At 40.2% G+C, this 21,076-nt stretch overlaps 1 long non-coding RNA gene across 1 annotated transcript; it reads left to right on the top strand.

Annotated features, from left to right (window-relative positions):
• Positions 1-1,470: 1,470 nt before the first annotated feature.
• On the top strand, positions 1,471-20,807 carry LOC134171168 (uncharacterized). The gene is made up of 3 exons (XR_009967528.1): positions 1,471-2,254; positions 19,682-19,983; positions 20,734-20,807. It is a non-coding gene; the product is annotated as an uncharacterized LOC134171168 (long non-coding RNA).
• Positions 20,808-21,076: the final 269 nt, after the last annotated feature.

Genomic DNA, 21,076 nt, shown 5'->3' on the forward strand with positions numbered 1-21,076 from the left:
TTAGACACAGAACATTAGCCAAAAATTGGCATGAATGTTGCTCATACCAAGATTTTTCAAAAGAATAATTTAACCTGTGGAGAAATGAAAAATAAGTGCAACTTTTAAAGCTGAACTGCTGCAAAATTCCTTAGGCCCACAAGAAAAAGACAAAAGAAAAAAAGAAAAAGGTTTCCTTTTTTTCCTTCTCACTGTTAAACAAATGGTAGTTTTATCATTTGTTTTGTGATCACTGAAATGAAAGTTTGGGTTTTTAAACAACTCAGAGATTGCAGCAACTTGATCTGAACTTTTTTTAATGATGCAATGAATTCTAGTATGTGAGCTCTGTAAAGTTTTTCTAATGAATGTCTATTTTTCTGTGGAGTGGCAGAGAACTTACTTAAATGAATCAGGAAGTCTCAGCTTGCTGCTATTAAATAAAATCTGCTTTAATGAATAGTGAGCTATCTGTCTGTTTCCAGTGAGTAAACAATAAAAGTATCTTTCTGTATTAACATAATTGTTTCTCCTGTTAAAAATAGCACATTTTTAAAAATAGAAAATACCAAGAAAATAAGCCTTCTTTCTCATAATCATCTAGATCTTTTAGGTTGCAATTAGATGATACAGATCACTTGAGTCCTGATAGTTTCCAAAATTACATTTTTTCTTGGAATCAGAAGGTGAAAGAGCTAATATTAATGAGTTTGTCTGCACATACATGAAAAATCTCCAACTGTCACAGCAAGCAATAATTGGCAGAAAGATGCTTTGATAGAGGCAGGAAGATATCCCTGCTGGTTCAAGACAGGTGGACATCAACTTGAATCCAATTTACATCTTAAAGTGCACAATAGAAAAGATTTACATTACATTGGCTAGATGAAAGTGAGCTCTTAGACTGAGCTCCTCATTTACTTTCCCTGCTTTCATTTTTTTTCTTGCCAAGCACTCAAACTATCTAGCTAAGTTTTAATGAAGATACCTTGTTCTGCTGCTCTTTGAGGCAGCTATTTACTTGACTGAGACTCAAATCTGAACTCATACTGGGCTGAAAAAGAATACCCAAACTGATAATTGGACAGACCTGAAACTGAATAGCCTTCTTTACCCACAGCTTGAATCAAGTGAATGTGTCTTCAAGTTATGTTCATTTGGTTTCCTGGCCAAGGTCCCTTGCAGCTCTTACTGGGGCTTGACAGGAGGCCTGCAGTGGAACATGCCTGTTCTGAAAAGCACACAAGAGCTCCTGATGGGCATTTTTGGACTAGCTAAGTGACCTTGACTACGTGTTTAAATCATCAACCCATATTTAAACTAATTCAGAGTCAAACTTCTACTGCATCTTAAAATGTTCTGAGTCCAACACTGTATTGAATGAGGGAAAAGTAGGCTTATTCCTGTTCCAGAATGGACACTGAAGGAAAGCATATGGAGAGTCTGAATTTTTATTCCCCTGTTGTTCCTTCACCTGTGTTTGGTGAAGCCTAGGAATGTTTTGTGTGTATGTTTTCATGTACAAATTCTTATCTTCCAATCAGCAGTGTGAAGTCTGTGAAGCCTATTCCAAATGTCAGTGTTAGTCTAACTTCAGGTACATTATTTGTTAACAAATCAAGTTAGCTATTTGTTAAATATTTGATTCTGAGTTGGCATTCCTTTTTTAAGTAATCCTTCCTTTACTGATAAGATTCTCAGTCTCTTTAAAAACACAAAGCAGTAGATCAGCAAAGTAAATACAACCCATTTTTTTCTAATGTAACTTTCTTTCTTACATGATGCATGCAATTTCCTATTTTCAAAAGGTCCTTGAAGCATGGCTACGTATGATACCAGAAAATGATCTACTAATGTGCCTTACTGCGTGTTGTTTACTTCAGAATTTTAGGGAGCTTTTATGTAACTTCAGCATGCATGTAAAGTTGAGAGTTGAAATGAATGGAGCTACCAAGTACTTAGTGTGAAATATTAGGCCACTTAGATGTCTGAGTACAGGCTATTTTTGAAAATCTTTCAGCATCCTTTGTTTCTCAGGTGAAAATATCTTCAACAAAAAAAGCTGACAAATATATTCTGGTTCACATGCTTGTGTATTGGCGCAGCCTAAGATTTATTCTATGATTTCTTCTCTTTAAACATTGAAAAAGACTTTCAGATATTCACATCAGGCAACTGAGTAAGGATACCTAGAAAGACTGATAGAAAGGCCCATCTCTATGCAGCCTATCCACATGAATTTCCCTTCAGTGAAAACTGGAGTTTGAAGGCAAAGGTGGGTAGCACATTTTTAAAGTTGTCTTAATGAAGACATTGGTGGAAAACGTTCCTGAAGAGCATGATCTCAGTGTGAGTTTTGCCTCTGCCCAAAAACTGAAGAATGATGCAGTCGCTGAAACTGGATATAGGTACCTAATATATGCATTATCCCACATAGTCCATGGACAACTCCTTTTCCAAGTGCTGAGGAAAAGGACCTGGCTGGAAGAAGCTGCCTCTTTTCTAAGACCACAGAGTTTATTCTTGTATTTCCTGCAGCAGACATGCTGTGAGGCACAGCTGAAAGTCACTGCCCTCCTAACAGATCCTTTACCTCTGAAAAGTATCTCATGACTTTTTATCCAGAAAAGACACAAATTGAAGGCATTTTCTGATACCTTTGCTGTATCTCTGGATGATAGTATGTTGACGGGTGCAACACTCCCTGCTCTGGAATATAATCCCTATTTTTTTTGGAGTATGAAATAAAAAAGGCAAAAAAAAAAAAAAGAAAAGCTGACTACTGTCATTTCTGATGTTACAAGGTTACAGGCTACAACCTTGGGAGATTTTACACTATATTTGATTTTTATTGTTTCACAAAATAAGACCTGTTTTCTGACAGTCAATAAAACCGCAGGTGATACTCCTTTTATAATAGATGTGAATAGACTATTACTGTTTGCTATAGCAGTTTAACTGCAGGGCAAGCTTATAAGGGTGTTTGTTGGAAAAAACATACAATCTCTTTTTAGCCACAGGACTATTTCTTTATTTTCATAGAGTTCCCTGGTAATAGTGATATATACTTATCTGAGCAGGTCTGAAATAAGCAGAATGTTCTCTGCTTTTGAAGTTCCAAACAAACTGAAAATTGAAAAACAGTATTGATGGGCTAAAACAAGAGTAGTTGCAACACAGTATAAATAGGTAATCCTGAGTTTTAAAATAGTTTATCAAAGCAAATGTTTATGAGTATTATGTAAGTAAGAGCAATGTGGAAGTCACCTTCATCTCTTTGTGCTTTACATCACATGAAAATTTCCTAGTTCTGAAAATCAGTGTGCAGTGTTTATCTTTTGAGTCACAGAATCACTGAGGTTGGAAGAGACTTTGGGTATGGTCTAGTCCAACGTTTTTGCTCAAAGCAGGATTAACTAAAGGTATTTACTAAGGGCTTTGCCTGGGTTTTGGGTTTTGAATATCTCCAAGGATGAAGACTTCACAACCTTTCTGACTAAGGTGTGCCAATGCTCCAAAACCCTCATGGTGAAAAAGCTTTTTGTTATGTCTAAAAGGAATTTTCTGTATGTATTTATGGCCATTGTCCTGTCACTGGGCACACCCAAGAAGAGTCTGAATTCCTCTTCTTCATTCCCTCCCATCACATATATATATACACACACACACACTTTTTATATATATATGTGCACACATTTATATATACACATACAGGTAAGAACACTGGGGCCTTCTCTTAATAATTTTTGTGGCACTTCACTAGACTCTCTCCAATATGTCCATGTCTGTCTTGGACTGGGGAGCCTAGAACTGGATTCAGCACTCCCGATGCTGTCTTGTCAGAGCTGAGTAGAGAGGAAGGTTACCTCCCTTGATCTGCTGGGAATATTATTCCTACTGGAGCTAAGGACATTTCTTGCCTTCTTTGTTGAAAGTGTGCAACACTGACTGGTGGTCAGCGCATGATCAGGAAGGACCCACTGCTGCTGGTCAGCACCCAACCTGTCCTGGTGTATGAGGTTACTCCTAACCAGGTGCAGGACTCGATGTTTCCCTTTGTTGGACTTCATGAGTTTCCTGTCACCCCATTTCATCACCATGTTGAGGTCCCTCTGAATGGCAACATTACTTATGGGTACATCAGCCACTCCTCCTAGTTTTGTGTCATCTGCGCAGTTGCTGAGGGTACATTCTGCCCCATCATTCAGGTAATTTGTGAATCAGTTATTGGCTCAGTATTGATCCCCAGGGTACACCACTAGTAACTGGCCTCCAGGTAGATTTTGTGCTTGTGATCCCAACCCTTTAAGACAAACAATTCAGCTAGTTTTCAGTCCTCCTCACTGTCCCTAATCTGAACTTGTAAAGCTTGCTAGTCCTGATGTTTTTATCCCTTGTGTTTTTGCTGAGGATAAACTCTCCCCCACCCTTTATATCATTAATTGAATAGGACTGGACCCAGTACTGACTCATGGGGCACACTGCTGGTTACTTCGCTCCAACTAGAATTTGTGCCACTGATTACCAAACACCTTCTCTCTGAACCTGACCATTCATCTGGCTTTCTAAAAGTGGCAGCCTTTGGTGGTCCTGAGCATGCACCATCAACTTCTTTACAGGAATCTTATGAGAGGTAATGTCAAAAGCCTTTCTGAAATCAAAGTGCACAATATCCACGTCTTTTTTATTTTGTTTTCTCTTTTATTCTTCTTTAAGTACCTATCTATACTTTATGCAGGTTTATAAAATGGATTAGTTACTGGGTAGAATGGGAATCACTAGAAAAGAGAAATAGAAAAATAAGAAAAGATGAAAGACACAAAGTGTGCAAAGAATTAGATTTTGGAGTCTGAGATCAGAAAGCTCAGTAAAGCATGTAAATACCAGTAAATGTCAGCTGGCATTGGCTTATACTCGTGAGTCTTGTATGATAAGCTCATCATCAGAAATGTTTAACATCTCTCTGGGGGCTTGGTCTTTACCTGCAGCTTTCTGATATTTTATCTCCTTTATCCTTCCTTTCATTATTTTGTAGACTTTTCTGTTCATCATGTGGGATATTAGGATATCTTACTCTGGGTATAACGTGAGGATCTGAACGTTAAACTGCAACCGCAGCACTCCTCTGCCTGCAAGCTACCCTGGTTTGTATCCCCCTGTAGCATGTTTTGTCCTCTCTGATAATTACAGAGGACAGTGAACTGTGTAATCCCTCCACACTTGATGTCTCATTTCTTTATCAAACTCAGTAACTTCTTGTGGTATTGATCTGGCAATCACTTCTTGAAAATTCTCTTTATTCTTTTTCTGCTAAGTACTTGCCGTGTTTTAATAGAACAGGCCCTCTGGCTGGGGAAAAGTTGCCAGCTGAATCTTGTGAGACTGATCCACTGTTTTATTATTATTTCTTTCAGCAGCTCTTCAGTGTCTTTGATGTTACCCATGCATTTGCATTAAAAGCTGTCACTGATTTATTTTAATAAAATCCAATTATCATTTTTAGTTCCTTGTGAAAAATTAATGGATATTTCCAGTTTAATTGTGAATGTAAGCTCATGGAAGGAAGCACAACAGTCACTAATGGAAATATGCCATTAATAGTGCCAGCAGCAGTAATGGGGGTTAACAAATACCTAATTCTGTGCAGACTTAAGTTCAGGAACTTATGCAGATCTATGTGGGTCCAAGGAGAAAAGAAGCTGTTTTCAAGAAGCAATGCTAGGATAATGCTAAAATACACATGGTTCTTGTGCTGTATAGACATGAGAAAAGAAATGACACTTCCAGGAGGTGGCCTCTTCTGCTTTGTAGGGTGTTTTTGTTGAAGTGATCTCTTACAACTTCAGTTTTTCTGTAGTTTCACAAGGAAATAAACTGGAAACTTCAGTCTCCTGAACTCTGCATTTTTAAAGCATGCTTCCTTTCCTCCAGCAAATCCTTGATTTCCCCATAGTGCTAGCAGCAGGAGGCTATGCTTCCACTGTTATCAGCATTTCTTTTCTGAAATAAAGGATTGGTTTCTTGGTATAACTGAAATTCTCCCACTGGTGCAATAAAAGAGAAAGGAAAGGGTGAGTATCTATTGCCTTCAATTTGAGGTGGTTCTGACCTGAATAGCATTATAAAGTTATTTACATTAGCCAATCTCTTTTCCAGGTTGGTTGTCTTATTAAAAAATTAATCTGGTTGGTTTAATGCTGAAAAAGACTGATTATAAACAGCAGTGAGATGACACCAGTATTATTTGGGACACTTTAATAACTGAGAGTTGAGACCACTTAGTGATTGTCACATATCCCAGCTGAAACCCATCTGTGTCCCCTTTGAACATATAGCAGTAAGCAAAGAAGCCTATCAATCAGGCCTGAAGTATCAAGTATATGTGTAATGTCAATCTGTCATGTGTCAGTGCTACAGATGACAACCCCTCCTGCCCTTTGCTCCTCTGCTGTTTGGTTTCTACAAAAAATCTTGCACCAGACCTTAGCATTTTTTCATTAGTTCCTCTCTCCCAAAACCAAAACACAACCGATTAACTAAAGGCTCTATTCTTCTCTCAAGATATTAATAAAGTCTCAAAATGGAGAAGAATACTTTATGGTTATCACTCAGGAAGTTCACTAATGATGGGTCTACGAATGGCCTAGAGCATCACAGGAAAAAAGAGGTTTGGGAAAAACATTAAACATTTACAGGGAACCTGACCCACAAGACTTATTTTAATAGTTTTAATTGCTTGAACTCTGGTCTGTTAGAAATATGAATTACAAAAGAAAAGGCCACGAATACAACAGAGTAGAAAGCATCAAAGAGGAGAAAATCACAGAATCACAGAACAGTTAGGGTTCGAAAGGACCTTAAGATCACCTAGTTCCAACCCCTCTGCCATGGGCAGGGACACTTCATCCTAGAAAATGTCACCCAGGGCTCCACCTAACCTGTCTTTGAACGCTGCCAGGGGTGGAGCATTAGCCACTTCTTTGGGTAACCTAAAACATTGACTAACCTAAAATACTGACTTTCATTTCTGACCTAGGTAAGGTAATACCCTCCTTCTTTATCAGATTTGCAATGGGGTTGGTCCACATTATTGTTTATCAATCATACAATTTTATATAGAATCATAGAATTATAAAACGGTTTGGGTTGGAATGGACCATTAAAAATCATCTAGGCTAATCCTCAGGCAATAAGCAGGGACACCCTCAACTAGGTGAGGTTGCTCAGAGCTCTGTCCAGCCTTATCTTGAATATGCCCTCATCTGTATCGTTGCATAATTAAAAAACCAAGGGTACTGTTCGACATCTGTCTATTCCTTCATCTAAAGTATCTCTTCTACCTTACCACATTCTTTCTTCTTATACTTTTTTTTTTCTTCTACTTCATGTTCATAAAATTCTGGTATCTAACCAACACACATCTTTTTAAACTTGGGATAGAAGAAATAAGTTTTCTTAAATGAAAAACTGTATATCTTAGAAGAGAACTTAGACATAACAGTCCTTTTGCTTCTGCTCAAGTGGGGCGGTGAGCATTAAAGCTATGGTTGCACTAAAGCTATCTCGTAACATTTGCTTAATCTTAGGAACACATGATTTTTATGGTGCCAAAATACAGTATTTCCTATCAGAATTTTAGATAGTCATATGAAAACAAGGATTTGCCAAATTAATTGATTTGAAGCAATTACAGAACAGACAGCATATCTTAGTGCTAGAGAAAATAGATTAAAGGAAGCGCTGTAATTGAAAAAAAAATAGAGGTAACTGCTCATTGTACACTAAAAAAGTTTAGATACGTCTCGGATATCAGGCACATAACAATTTCAGTTGTTTAGAATAGCTAACTTTATTGCATAGATTTCTCAAAAATGTTAATCAGACATTGCAGGTAAAAGCTGTTAGTGGAAAATCCCTTGCTCACTGGATTGTTAACTTCCAGTTATACAGTTTGGTGATGCAGACATTTTAAGTATTTTTCAGTGATCCACATATTCTGAGCTATAAAGGAATTGAATTTTGCTTGTACTAATGCATGTGATGGGAGCAAGATGGAAACTGGCATTTGTCCTTCAATGTTTTTTTTTACAAAACGAAGTGACACTCAGTTAAAGCAATCTGAAAATGAAACAAAAAATCTTTCCAAATTGTTGGAAAAGAACTGTTGTTTTTAAGAAGTAAAAATGGATATATGATTGAGAAGTATCTATTTTTCTACCACCTCTTATTTCCTTTAATAGTGTAGCCTGCAGCCAGACAGATATGATTTTATGATAAAACTACTGTTATGTTTTGGTAGTGCTTAAGTAGTGGTGCCAGTCTCGGACTGCATATAAGTTAGGTCACATGGAAGTGAAAATCAATGTCCCTTCACCTGTTCTATAGGACAGGTTACATGTTTCTGTGTTTCAGGCAGTCTCTCTTTCCTCATGCTGTCATGCCTCTTTCATAACAGGAGTCTGAGCTCTCAAAATTGTTTTGTATTTTAGGTCCTTTATGTTGTTTAATGAAGGAGACCTATTTTATAGACTGTGTTTTTAAATTCTCTCATTTCATTGTAAATGCTTCTCACTGTACACCGAAAATGATTTTGGAACTCTGTGAGAGGTATAAAACTTCAGGCTTAGTGGTATGAGTATTTTTATTTGCTCATCACAGTTTTTCCTCACAGAAGTGCTACAATGCCTGAGAAAACAGGCAATTCATAAAAAACCTCTGGTATTCTTCCAGTGTATTAAAAATAATATAATATGAATTGAATAATCAAAATTAACAGGAAATAAAATGGGTGAGTCATGAAGAAATCCAGTGGTTTAAAAACCATAGTGAATTAGTACCTCAGTGAATATTTGACTTACTGTGGTGAGTTGATCCTGGCTGGACACTAGGTGCCCACCAAAGCTGCTCTATCACTTCTCCTACGCAATTGAACAGGGAAGAGAAAATATAACGAAAGGCTTGTGGGTTTAGATAAGCACAGGGAGAGGTTATTCACCAGTTACAACCATGGCAAAACAGGCGTGGCTGGGAGAAATTAGTTTAATTTATTACCAATCAAATCAGAGAAGGATAATAAGAAATAAAGCAAAATTAAAAACACCATGCCTCCCTTCTTCCTGGGCTTGTCTCTTAATTTTCTCTACCTCCTCCCCTCTCAGTGGTGCAGCAGGACAGGGAATGGTGGTTCTGGTCAATTCATCACATGTTGTCTCTGCTATTCCTTCTTCCTAAGGGGGAAGACTTCTCACACCCTTCCCCTGCTCTAGCGTGGAGTCCCTGCCACAGGAGACAGTCATCCATGAACTTCTCCAATGTGAACTTCTCCAACATGACTCCTTCCCACGGGCTGCAGCTCTTCATGAACTGTGCAAGTGCGGGTCCCTTCCATAGGGTGCAGCCCTTCAGCAACAGACTGTTACAGTGTGGGTCCCCACTGGGTCACAAAGTCCTGCCAGCAAACCTGCTCCAGCATAGGCTTCCCTTGCACAGGGCCACAGGAGCCTGCCACCACAGGCTGCAGGGAAATCTCTGCTCTGGTACTTGGAGCACCTCTTGCCCTCTTTCTGCGCTGACCTTGGTGTCTGCAGTGCCCTTTTTCTCACATATACTCACCCTCTCCTGGGTTCTGTTTCATAGTAGTGCTTTTCTGCCCCTTCTTAAATCTGTTATCCCAGAGACACTACCACCATCGCTGATGGGTTCAGCCTTTGCTAGTGGAATCAAATGGCGTTGGCTATATCGAACGTGGGGGAAGCTGCTGGCAGCTTCACAGAGGAGCCACTCTTGTAGCACACCCCCTGCCACTACCAATACCTTGCCACACAAACCAAATACACAAACATACATCTTCAGTCTGTTGAAAATAAGAAATGCACACTTCAGACTTTGTAGCATAGTGAGTGTGGAATGAATGGCTAAAAATAACTAGCGGGATTATGTCCAATAAATGCTGAAATTTGCTTCCTGTGATCAGCTGGTTGAAACTGGTTCACCAGTGGTATTGTAGTCATTACTTTGTTTGGCCTTAGTGGTTAAAATGCAGTCAATACAACAGCATCACATTCTGAAATTTCTGATGAAATGTATTATGACAAATCCCATTAGCTGTAGAGCTCAAAATGACTTTAAGCACCATTACCTCTGTGCCATTATATGCTGCTACAAGTGTGACAGGCAGAGACTCACCTTTGCAGGCTGATGCTTTTGCAACCCTCTTCTGTGCAACTGTGCTCGCCTGTGATTTTCTGCCTCCTGAAGGAAGCTCAGATGAATGTCTGAATCATCACTGTGAATGTTCAAATTGTCAGCAAATAAGGTTGTCATGGTTTGAGGTCAGCCAGTAACTCAGAACCAAGCAGCCGCTCACTCACTCCCCCCCTTCCTTGCCCTGCTCCTGGAGGGATGGGGAGAATTGAAAGAATGTAACTCCCATGGGTTGAGATAAGAACAGTCCAGTAACTAAGGTATAACACAAATCACTACTGCTACCACTGATAATAATAATGATAAGGGAAATAACAAGGGGAGAGAATAGAACCACTCACCACCCGCTGACCAATACCCAACCCGACCTGAGCAGCGACCTAGCCCTTCTGGGTAACTGCCCCCAGTTTCTATACCGGGCATGATGTGCTGTGGTATGGAATACCTCTTTGGTTAGTTTGGGTCACGTGTCCTGTCTCTGCTTCCTCCCGGCTTCCCCTCCTCCCTGGCAGAGCATGAGACTCAGAAAGTCCTTGGTCAGAGTAAACATTACTGAGCAGCAACTAAAACCATTGGTGTTATCAGCACTGTTCCCAGGCCAAAAGTCAAAACCACAGCACTGCACCAGCTACTAAGAAGGAGAAAAATGACTGCTACTGCTGAACCCAGGACAGTATCCACCCCTTATTCCATACCATTCACGTCATGCTCAGAACCCATATTTTTCAATATACCATCACTCTTGTCTCATATATATATATATATGTATATACACATCCACCCACCCACAAAGAGAGAGATATCATTCCTTAGTGCATGGACCAGTCCCTATAAAGGTGATGAGTTCATCCGGTCCATGATGTCGGGTTCTATCTCTAGTAACAGTCTTTCAGAGCAGGAGAGGCTGCGTGCAGTGCTGGATTGTTGCCTGCTGATGACACTGTGGAACTCCTCTGGTCACTCCTGAGCTCGTCTGGTTTTGTCAAAGTTCATTCTCTGTTGGGATGATGGTCGGAAAGAAGTCAGGACCAATCACTGGTGACCTGAAGGCATCTAGTTGATGGGCTATAGGAGTGCTACATAGCAGGCAACAGCATACAATTGAGTTCACTGGCTGTTTTCCCCTAAAATCAAATCCCCTTGAGGTACATATCAGACTTCCCCATCTTCCCACATTACCCACCAAGTATACCTGGGTCCCTGAGCAAAAGCAATCCCACGAGTGGGTTTGCCTTTACCTGAAGCAGGAATAACCCAGACTGTCTTCCCCAGCAAATTATGTGCACCACAGGAACTTTGTCCCATTCTACAATATGTAAAAGTTCTGACTGGGCTGGGCCAACTGTTGGCAGATCCTCTGGTGTTGACCAACCAGGTGGCCTTTGGTAAGTGTGTATCCCAATGCTTGAAAGTTCCCCCACCCATTGCTCTCAGTGTAGTTTTTAACAGCCCATTGTACCGTTCGATTTTCCCAGAGGCTGGTGCATGGTAGGGGATGCGATACACCCACTCAATGCCATGCTCTTTGGCCCAAGTGTCTGTAAGGTTATTCCGGAAATGAGTCCCATTGTCTGACTCAATTCTCTCTGGGGTGCCGTGTCACCACAAAATCTGTTTCTCAAGGCCCAGGATAGTGTTCCGGGCAGTGGCATGGGGCACAGCATGTGTTTCCAGCCATCCTGTGGTTGCTTCCACCATGGTAAGCACAAGGTGCTTGCCTTGGTGGGTTGGTGGCAGTGTGATATAGTCAATCTGCCAGGCCTCCCCATATTTATACTTCAACCATCGTCCTCCATACCAAAGAGGCTTTAACCGCTTGGCTTGTTTAATTGCAGCACATGTTTCACACTCATGAATAACCTGGGCAATAGTGTCCATTGTTAAGTCCACCCCTCGATCATGGGCCCATCTGTATGTTGCATCTCTGCCCTGATGGCCTGAAGTGTCATGGGCCCACCGGGCCAAAAATAATTCACCTTTATGTTGCCAATCTAAGTCCGTCTGAGCCACTTCAATCTTAGCCGCTTTATCCACTTGTTGGTTGTTCTGGTGTTCCTCAGTGGCCCGACTGTTGGGTACATGGGCATCTACATGACGTACCTTCACCACCAGGCTCTGCACCCGGGCAGTGATATCTTTCCACAGTGCAGCAGCCCAGATGGGTTTACCTCTGTGTTGCTAGTTGCTCTGCTTCCATTGCTTCAACCACCCCCACAGGGCATTTGCCACCATCCATGAGTCAGTATAGAGATAAAGTACTGGCCACTTTTCTCGTTCAGCAATGTCCAGGGCCAGCTGGATGGCTTTCACCTTGGCAAACTGACTTGATTCACCTTCTCCTTCAGCAGTTTCTGCAACTTGTTGTCCAGGACTCCATACAGCTGCCTTCCATCTCCAATGCTTTCCCACAATACGGCAAGAGCCATCAGTAAACAAGGCATACTGCTTTTCACTTTCTGACAGTTTATTATATGGTGGGGCCTCTTCAGCACGCATCACCTCCTCCTCTGGTGACATTCCAAAATCTTAGCCCTCTGGCCAGTCCATGCTGACTTCCAGAATGCCTGGACAATTGGGATTTCCTGTTTGAGCTTGTTGTGTAATTAGTGCAGCCCATTTACTCCATGCAGCATCAGTTGCATGATGTGTAGAGGAGACCCTCCCTTTGAACATCCAGCCCAGCACAGACAACCGGGGTGCCAGGAGGAGCTGTGCTTCAGTGCCAATCACTTCCGAAGCAGCTCGAACCCCTTCATAGGCTGCCAGTATCTCTTTCTCAGTTGGGGTATAGCTGGCCACAGATCCTTTGCATCCCCGACTCCAAAAGCCGAGGGGTCAACCTCAAGTCTCCCCTGGAGCTTTCTGCCAGTGGCTCCAGGTAGGACTGTTCTCCCCAGCTGTGGTGTAGAGCACATTTTTTACATCTGGCCCAGTTTGGACTGGTACAAGTGTTACTGCAGGAACTATCTCTCTTTTAATTTGTTTAAGAGCTTGTTGCTGCTCAGGGCCCAGTTTGAAATCATCCTTAGAATCATAGAATCATAGAATAGTTAGGGTTAGAAAGGACCTTAAGATCATCTAGTTCCAAACCCCCTGCCATGGGCAGGGATACTCACACTAAATCATGCCACCCAAGGCTTCGTCCAACCTGGCCTTGAACACTGCCAGGGATGGAGCATTCACAACCTCCCTTGGCAACCCATTCCAGTGCCTCACCACCCTAACAGGAAAGAATTTCTTCCTTATATCCAATCTAAACTTCCCCTGTTTAAGTTTTAACCTGTTACCCCTTGTCCTATCACTGCAGTCTCTAATGAAGAGTCCTCCCCAGCATCCCTATAGGCCCCCTTCAGATACTGGAAGGCTGCTATGAGGTCTCCATGCAGCCTTCTTTTCTCCAGGCTCAACAGCCCCAGCTTTCTCAGCCTATCTTCATATAGGAGGTTCTCCAGCCCCCTGATCATCCTCGTTGCCCTTCTCTGGACTTGTTCCAACACTTCCATGTCCTTTTTATGTTGAGGACACCAAACTGTACACTATACTGCAAGTGAGGTCTCACAAGAGCAGAGTAAAGGGGCAGGATCACCTCCTTGGACCTGCTGGTCATGCTCCTTTTGATGCAGCCCAGGATACGGTTGGCTTTCTGGGCTTCAAGTGCACACTGCCTGCTCATGTTCATTTTCTCATCAACCAACACCCCCAAGTCCTTCTCCGCAGGGCTGCTCTGAATCTCTTCTCTGCCCAGCTTGTAGCTGTGCCTGGGATTGCTCTGGCCCAGGTGTAGGACCTTGCACTTGGCATGGTTAAACTTCATGAGGTTGGCATCAGCCCACCTCACAAGCGTGTCAAGGTCCCTCTGGATGGCATTCCTTCCCTCCAGTGTATCAACCGAACCACACAGCTTGGTGTCATCTGCAAACTTGCTGAGGGCGCACCCAATCCCACTGTCCATGTCACCAACAAAGATCATAGAATCATAGAACAGTTAGGTTTGGAAAGGTCCTTAAGATCATCAAGTTCCAAACCCCCTGCAATGGGCAGGGACACCTCAGACTAAACCATCTCGCCCAAGGCTTCATCCAACCTGGTCTTGAACACTGCCAGGGACGGAGCATTCACAACCTCCCTTGGCAACCCATTCCAGTGCCTCACCACCCTAACAGGAAAGAATTTCCTCCTTATATCCAATCTAAACTTCCCCTGTTTAAGTTTTCACCCGTTACCCCTTGTCCTGCAGTACAGAGTTCCATACTCTCCAGCCTATCCCTAACATAAAGGGCAACTCCCCCTCCCTGCCTGCCGGGTCTGTCTTTTCTAAAGAGCCTGTAACCTTCCATTGCAACACTCCCGTCATAGGAGCCATCTCACCATATTTCTGCAATGCCTATTATATCATATCCCCATAGACATGCAAACATCTCGAATTTCTCTTGTTTGTTCCCCATGCTACCGGTGTTTGTACAGAGGCATCTGGGCTGAGCTCCAAATGAAGCCAGCTCATTGGCTGGAGTGGCTGGAATATCTCTGCATTGCTCCGAGCATTTATTATAGGTGCTGGCAACTGACTGGGTGTGTTGTTCTTCTTCTGGGTCCATTGTTATTTAAATTATACCTCTGTCCTGGGTTCAGACAGTGGTGGTACGTAACACTACACATAGAAAAAATTCTCAGTCATAAGTAACACTTGAGCATCACACCTAAAATACCTAAGCAAACTGTGAAGGAAAAAGATGCCTTGTATTATTTTCTCCCCAGGTTGCTTCTGAAGATGCTGAAAGGAGCTACATTTCTAGCAGTAAGATATAACATTTCTGTCTGGAAAAAGAGAATATGTAATGAGTGCATTTAATCACTGCATTGACTTGAAATTGATTTGGAGATTGTTAATGATAGATCATTGATAAAATGACATTTGAATGAATCAAACTGCTATCTGATCCAGTGTCTAAACCAAGATGCTTCCGTTAACTGGAATGATGGAAACACTTTTTCACCATTATCATGTGAAAATCTTTATCAAAACACTTGTCAGAAATCAAGTCTTTCTTCATGTGAATGTGTACATGGGCTATAATGCAGTCAGTTAAGAAGTATGCTGTGATATGCCAAAAGCACAGGTGATTGTCTACCAGCAGTAGCATTTCTGCAACTCCTGAGTGATGCCCCTTTGAAATGTAACAGCAGGTAGTCCCATAAATCTTTGCTACATGGAACTAATCTTGTGTCAAATGATCTAGTCTCATTAATTTTACCTTTTTTTCCCACACATTTTTAGTAATTTCTAAAATTATCGTACAGTACCCGCCTGAGCTGCCTATGTGGGAACCCGCTGGACTGAATTATGTTTATCACTACCTTAGAAATCATGCTGACTTCAGAATTTGACCAATAACGTTTGAAGGAAAAGTAGTTTTCACAGCTGAGGAAAAAGGAAGCAGAAAGCAAATTGTATTATTGTCTGTATTTCTATTTGGAAAGACAGAGCCCTGAGATTTTATCCAGTACAGCTATATTGACACCAAGCACCAACTGCAATAGTCCAGAATTATAACTCTTAAAGAATTCCCCTGATCAAAATTTTTTCTATGGTAAGAAAAAGAGTATCTTTAAAGAAAATATCCAGTTGTCTAAAGATGGCTGATTTTGAATTGGTCATAACTCTTTTCCTCTCTCATACCACATTTCTCTTTTAACTGTTTTGTTTTTTTTTTCCTAGCTAAAAAATATATATATCCATATATTAAAAAAAAATAAATCCCTCTGAGCAAAGCTTTGTAAGGTGGCATTCCAAATTTCAAGATTTGGAGAAGAAAGCGCTTAAGCCCTGCCCGTATGGTAACCATTTCACCAAAATGCACACTGAAATGTAATCTTGCTGAGATCAGTGTACCTAATAAGGCATAATCTCTTAAGTTTGCTTTACATTATTTCTTCTGTTTACATAGGCTAAAGATGTCTGAAGATGCTGTACTCTTGACACACCCATGGCAAAGTGGCAACAGGTTTGGTTTATTGATGGGAAGCCACCCAAGCCTGAATATGTATTTCTTATCTGACCCTTCTTCTGCACACACACTCTGCAGCCTCAGGCTGCCTGGTTTTTGTTACTTTTAAACTCTTTTAAGTTTGGACAATTCATCGTTTTGGCTAGATTTCTCTTAGCTTTTGGAAACAATGAGAAAAAAGTGGTAGCAGCAGATGGCACATTTTGCTTCTGACTGCTTAGTGGCATGGCAGAGGTTTTTGTGAAAATCTGACTACACCAGACATGCTCAACACTATTATAATGATCATTCTCTCTCATTTTTAGGGTACCCCGGGCCAGTCTGTTTATACTTTTGGGCTTAGAGAGTCTTAGTTTTACAAATGATAGAAATATCTGGTTTTATGAACCTCACTCAAAGCGTAAAGTAAGTTGTATATTTCAGCCCAGAGAAATGCCAGTCACATAAATAATGTATTTATTCTTATACTATCTTCTAATACATTGATGTGAAAGAAAGAAAGATTTATCTCCATTTTTATGTACCTTAACTCTTTCCTGTGACGGGTGAAATAAAAAATATAGTGTATCTGCTTGAAGACGTCAGTATCTAGAACAGTGTCAAGATTCCATCTCATGTACTAGCCCTCTGGAATCCACTGTATGCCTGCGCAACTGTGCTGATACAGAATATAATCGGCTCTGATTTGGAACTCCGTGAAATATTGCTGGGTTATTGAACACATCTTCCAGAAGACTTTTTGTATCTGACTGAATTTCTGTTCATACATAAAAAGTAGCCTGTGCAAAGTAGCCAGTTCAGCAGGAGTTAAGCTAGTAGTGGGAACAAAAAATGGTTTAGTCAAAGAAAGATTTTAAGTAACATATTATACTGCAAATTATTGTCCTTAAAGATGTGTAACAAAGTATGACACATTCCTGTTTCTTTGTTTACTCTTTTCCCTAAAAATAATTGCCTGTCAGATTTTGAATTTGTTTGGCTTCAGATCGAAAATAATTTCCAAAATGTTCTACTCTGTTTTGTTATAATACAAAGCAGAAATAAACAAACATCATCACCTTATCACTGTGTTAAGTTTAAATGCAAATTGGGCCCATGCTAGGGCATGCAAGAAATCATTTGCTTCAGTCGACTCCACAGCACAAGACTGGAGTTTTCATGGGGAAGCAGATGTAAAAATCAGGGACTGTAACTCAATAAATTGTATTAGCAAGAATCTGTTGGTATCTTCTACATAGTCTCAGTCACTTAGATACATTCCCAATGTGAAAGTTGCAATTAATATAGGCATCTCTTTTTCTGGCAGTCCATTAACTGTAATAAAGAAATGCGGTCGGGTTTTGTCAGGAAATATCATCAGGTGTGTCTTATTTTCCTCAGACAGAAGTTATCTGTAAGGCCCATGCTTGATTGTCTTACTTAGCAGGATCTGTTAGGGGTGAAAAAATGTGCTTTTACAGTGGTCTTCTTTTGTCTCTCTGGAGTGAATATGAGTTTTGAAAAGGACAGTGAAATGAATGTGTTTTCTGTGAGTCTGTAAGTCTGTGTTTCTTTACGTTCATTGTGAACACATATTGAAAAAACAGATTGTACAGACAACATTTCTAATGGTTAGGGGAATACAGAGATGCCTTTGATAGTTTTCCCTAACTTCTTGTGAATTATAGGGATTGCATCTGATCTCTTGATGATTTCCTGGGTTGCTGTCAATGCCTTTTTGAGAATGCTCAGTTCTTAAGGAAGCCAGCATCCATAGTTAGCAAATTTGTGTAGCTGATGAAATCCACCTCAGAAGATAACAAATATTTGTTAATACATCCAACATCTTCAAGTCTTTGCAGGAGAAATTGACATCCATACCTCATTAATAGTTGTATCAATTAACACTGGCACTTAAAAGTTAAAGCTTTATAAGTTAAAACTTTATAGTTTTAATTATAAGCTGAATGGTCTTTCAGAGTTTAGTATCTTTGTCATACTGTGCAATGTATTACAGCTTTTTTGGTAATTTGCTGGGTAAACTCACCATATCCAGCTGCTGAAGTCTCCAGACTAAACTCTAAGAGGAACGTCCTCTTTAAGCATCTTCCTAAAGAGAGAAGTAGCATAAGGGAAAATTACACAACAGAGTAGTTATTCATAATAAATGTAACAGGAGTGGACTTGTATTTTCACTCAAATTAATGATGAAAATTGTAAGATGATGGGAAAAGATGCATGGATGTGCAAGAATGATGCAATGTACCAAACATATGAGCTATATTTGAAAACCTAGACTTCTCATCTTTAAATTTAAATAAACCTAAAAATACGTTCAGGAAAGTGAAGTATATAAAGTGCTTTCAGGATGCTTTTTCAGTTTTGAGGCTTATGATATACCAGACTTTATAAGTTCGTTAACTCATATAAAGTATTACTTTTATCTTTAAAAATATATGTCACTGTAAAAAGTATTGTAAAATATTTGTAGGATCTGGCATAAATATTTTAAAAAGATCAACACATCCAGACATATTGCTTGAATGAAATTTCTATTGCAGTTAAGCAATCATAACTGTGACATTTCCTTTTTGTCCTGTAACAGCAATATAAATATTAAGTTTCATAAACTTGTCCTTATTATAAGTCCTCATGCATACTCTTACTCTAAATTATTCAGTGGTTGATACAACACGACACTGTAGAATTTGCATTTTTTGAGGACACTACACTGGTTCATATGTGTAATAAATGTGACAACAAAGTGAGGAATGATGGCGAAATTTACTTTTTCAAACAGGCATTTAATCTGTTCAATAAAACTTTACTATCTAAAACAACTATGAGTTGTGTCTGATTTTGTGCTACTGGTATTTCACACGGCCTCTAGGAAGATTGTGGCTAGAGTACCTTGTTCTCTGCATGAAGCAGCAGTCTTCAGATCAATCCCAGTTTGCAAAGTGCTGGTGACTGCTGTGGGTGTAGCAATGGGAAGACTCCTGGGTTTCTCCTTACTTGAATACCAAAGCTGCTTGTCTAAATGGAGATGTGCAGGTGCCTGAATTCTGCTGGCAGTAATGGATCTTACCAATGCATGATGGTGACAAATTCTGCCTGTGGTAACTGAGAGCAGGGCTTTTCAAAACAGGCCATGCATAACTCTGGGATGTCCTATATAGCTCTATAGCCCTTCTCTCTCATGAAATGAGTGCCTAGTTTACAGTTCGGTACTGCTTTTTGTTAGCAATTCAGGGCAATATATGCAGTTAAAGCAGAGATAACAGGAGAAACAGTGTGAACCAGCAAAACATGCAGAAAGGGACTCGGTAGAGCTTTTCAGGCAGGCTGTTCAGTTTTTCCTTTTAATTCTGCACACCCAGTGCAGGATGAATTAATTTGGGTTAGTTTGTTTGTTTTTTTTTCACTTTTTTTTTCCCTTCCTGTGACAGAAAGATTCAACTCCCTTTGAAAAGCTGAGTATATTTTCCATTTGTTTGCTGTTTTGCTCACGTCAGCATGAAGGCAGAAAGTGTGGTTATTGGAGCTGAATCCCTTCAGAGTTCACCACTGATGTCGCTGAACAAAGTAGATCTAAATACAGCTGAACCAGAAATAAGCTTCTCTCACCAGAGGAGAAGGAAGAGCATGGTTTGTGTGAGACTTTTTGAAAACTGGAGTGGTCTTGTCTCTTCTGCTTTATCTTGTTTAAAGAAGTCCCTAAATGAGGCTGATTTCAAGAGGTCCCTGCACAGATGAGGATGTGATGTGTTCCTGAGAACACCTTTTCCTTCCCAGTCAGGGAGTTTGCAGCTGACATGTAAGTAGAGTCTTACCAGGATTTAATTTGAATGGATTTATTAGTTTGAAATAAATGGCCTTTTTGTGTATTTATGCATTTTTAAGTTATGGGTCTGTCTCATTAATTTGAGTAATGATCCAGAGCTGTGCCTGAACCGTTTTCTCTGTTTCACAACAAACTGAGGTTAAAGAAGAGCTTCTGATAAGCCACAAAACCCAAGCAATGCTTTTACCAGATGCCTGGTTTCAGCCACCAGGCTCTTTGCCCTTGCCTTGCCTATCCCATCCCTGAAGGTAGCCTTGCCCTGCTGATGCAGATCAGTGCCTGAAGCTTTTTTCTGCTAACTTTCCCTTAGACTATCATGTCCCATTTATTATTTCATGGTAAAAAATCCTTTTTGTGTTATAATAAACATGAGCGTGAGAATGTGTCTGTCACCTATCGATTAATCAGATTTATCAAGAATAATGATTATTAGAACATAATAAGGCAATATCTTAATAGATTTTGGATAGCTGTAGAAAAATCTGTATTTTTCACAAATACATAATTAAATAAAACTGAAAACTGGTACTAAAAAGCATTAGGTTCTGTGTTTTCAGTGCTTCCTTCTGTATTAATGCTTCTTAAAGGACAGGAAAAAACGAGGTTTGACATTACAGGCTGGTGGCTCATGTTACCAGGTGTGTTTTGCCATTATGGTTTTCTGGTACACAGTCTGACCTAATTGCCTGTGTTTTTCTGCTGCTTTTTTTGCATATGTTTCAGAATGGAATGATGTGGTGTCTAAAAGTAGAATTGAAGACTCTTGCAAGTCGTCGTTGCCACCATCATTTTTTCTTCTCTTTCCGTCTTTCGTTAAGCATCAAGACACATCTAGTCTGAAAAAGCAGTGTACTATTTCCACCATTTCCCTGAGCTGAGCACTAGAGGGCACTGCGTACTGACAGTAATTTCGCTTCCCAATTTTCAAAGCTGCGCGTACAGATCATTTGAAAATCTGCTCTGAGACTGGAATCTATTAGCTCTGTTTGCCTTATCTATAGCAAGATATATATTTTAGAATAGGAGAATGAGTAAAAAAAATTCAACCACTGAGTAATAAGAAAAA

The sequence above is a fragment of the Pezoporus occidentalis genome, unplaced genomic scaffold (assembly GCF_034315485.1).
Source record: "Pezoporus occidentalis ecotype Australia unplaced genomic scaffold, CSIRO_AGI_Poc_V1 ctg4, whole genome shotgun sequence".
In the NCBI taxonomy this organism is placed as follows: Eukaryota; Metazoa; Chordata; class Aves; order Psittaciformes; family Psittacidae; genus Pezoporus; species Pezoporus occidentalis.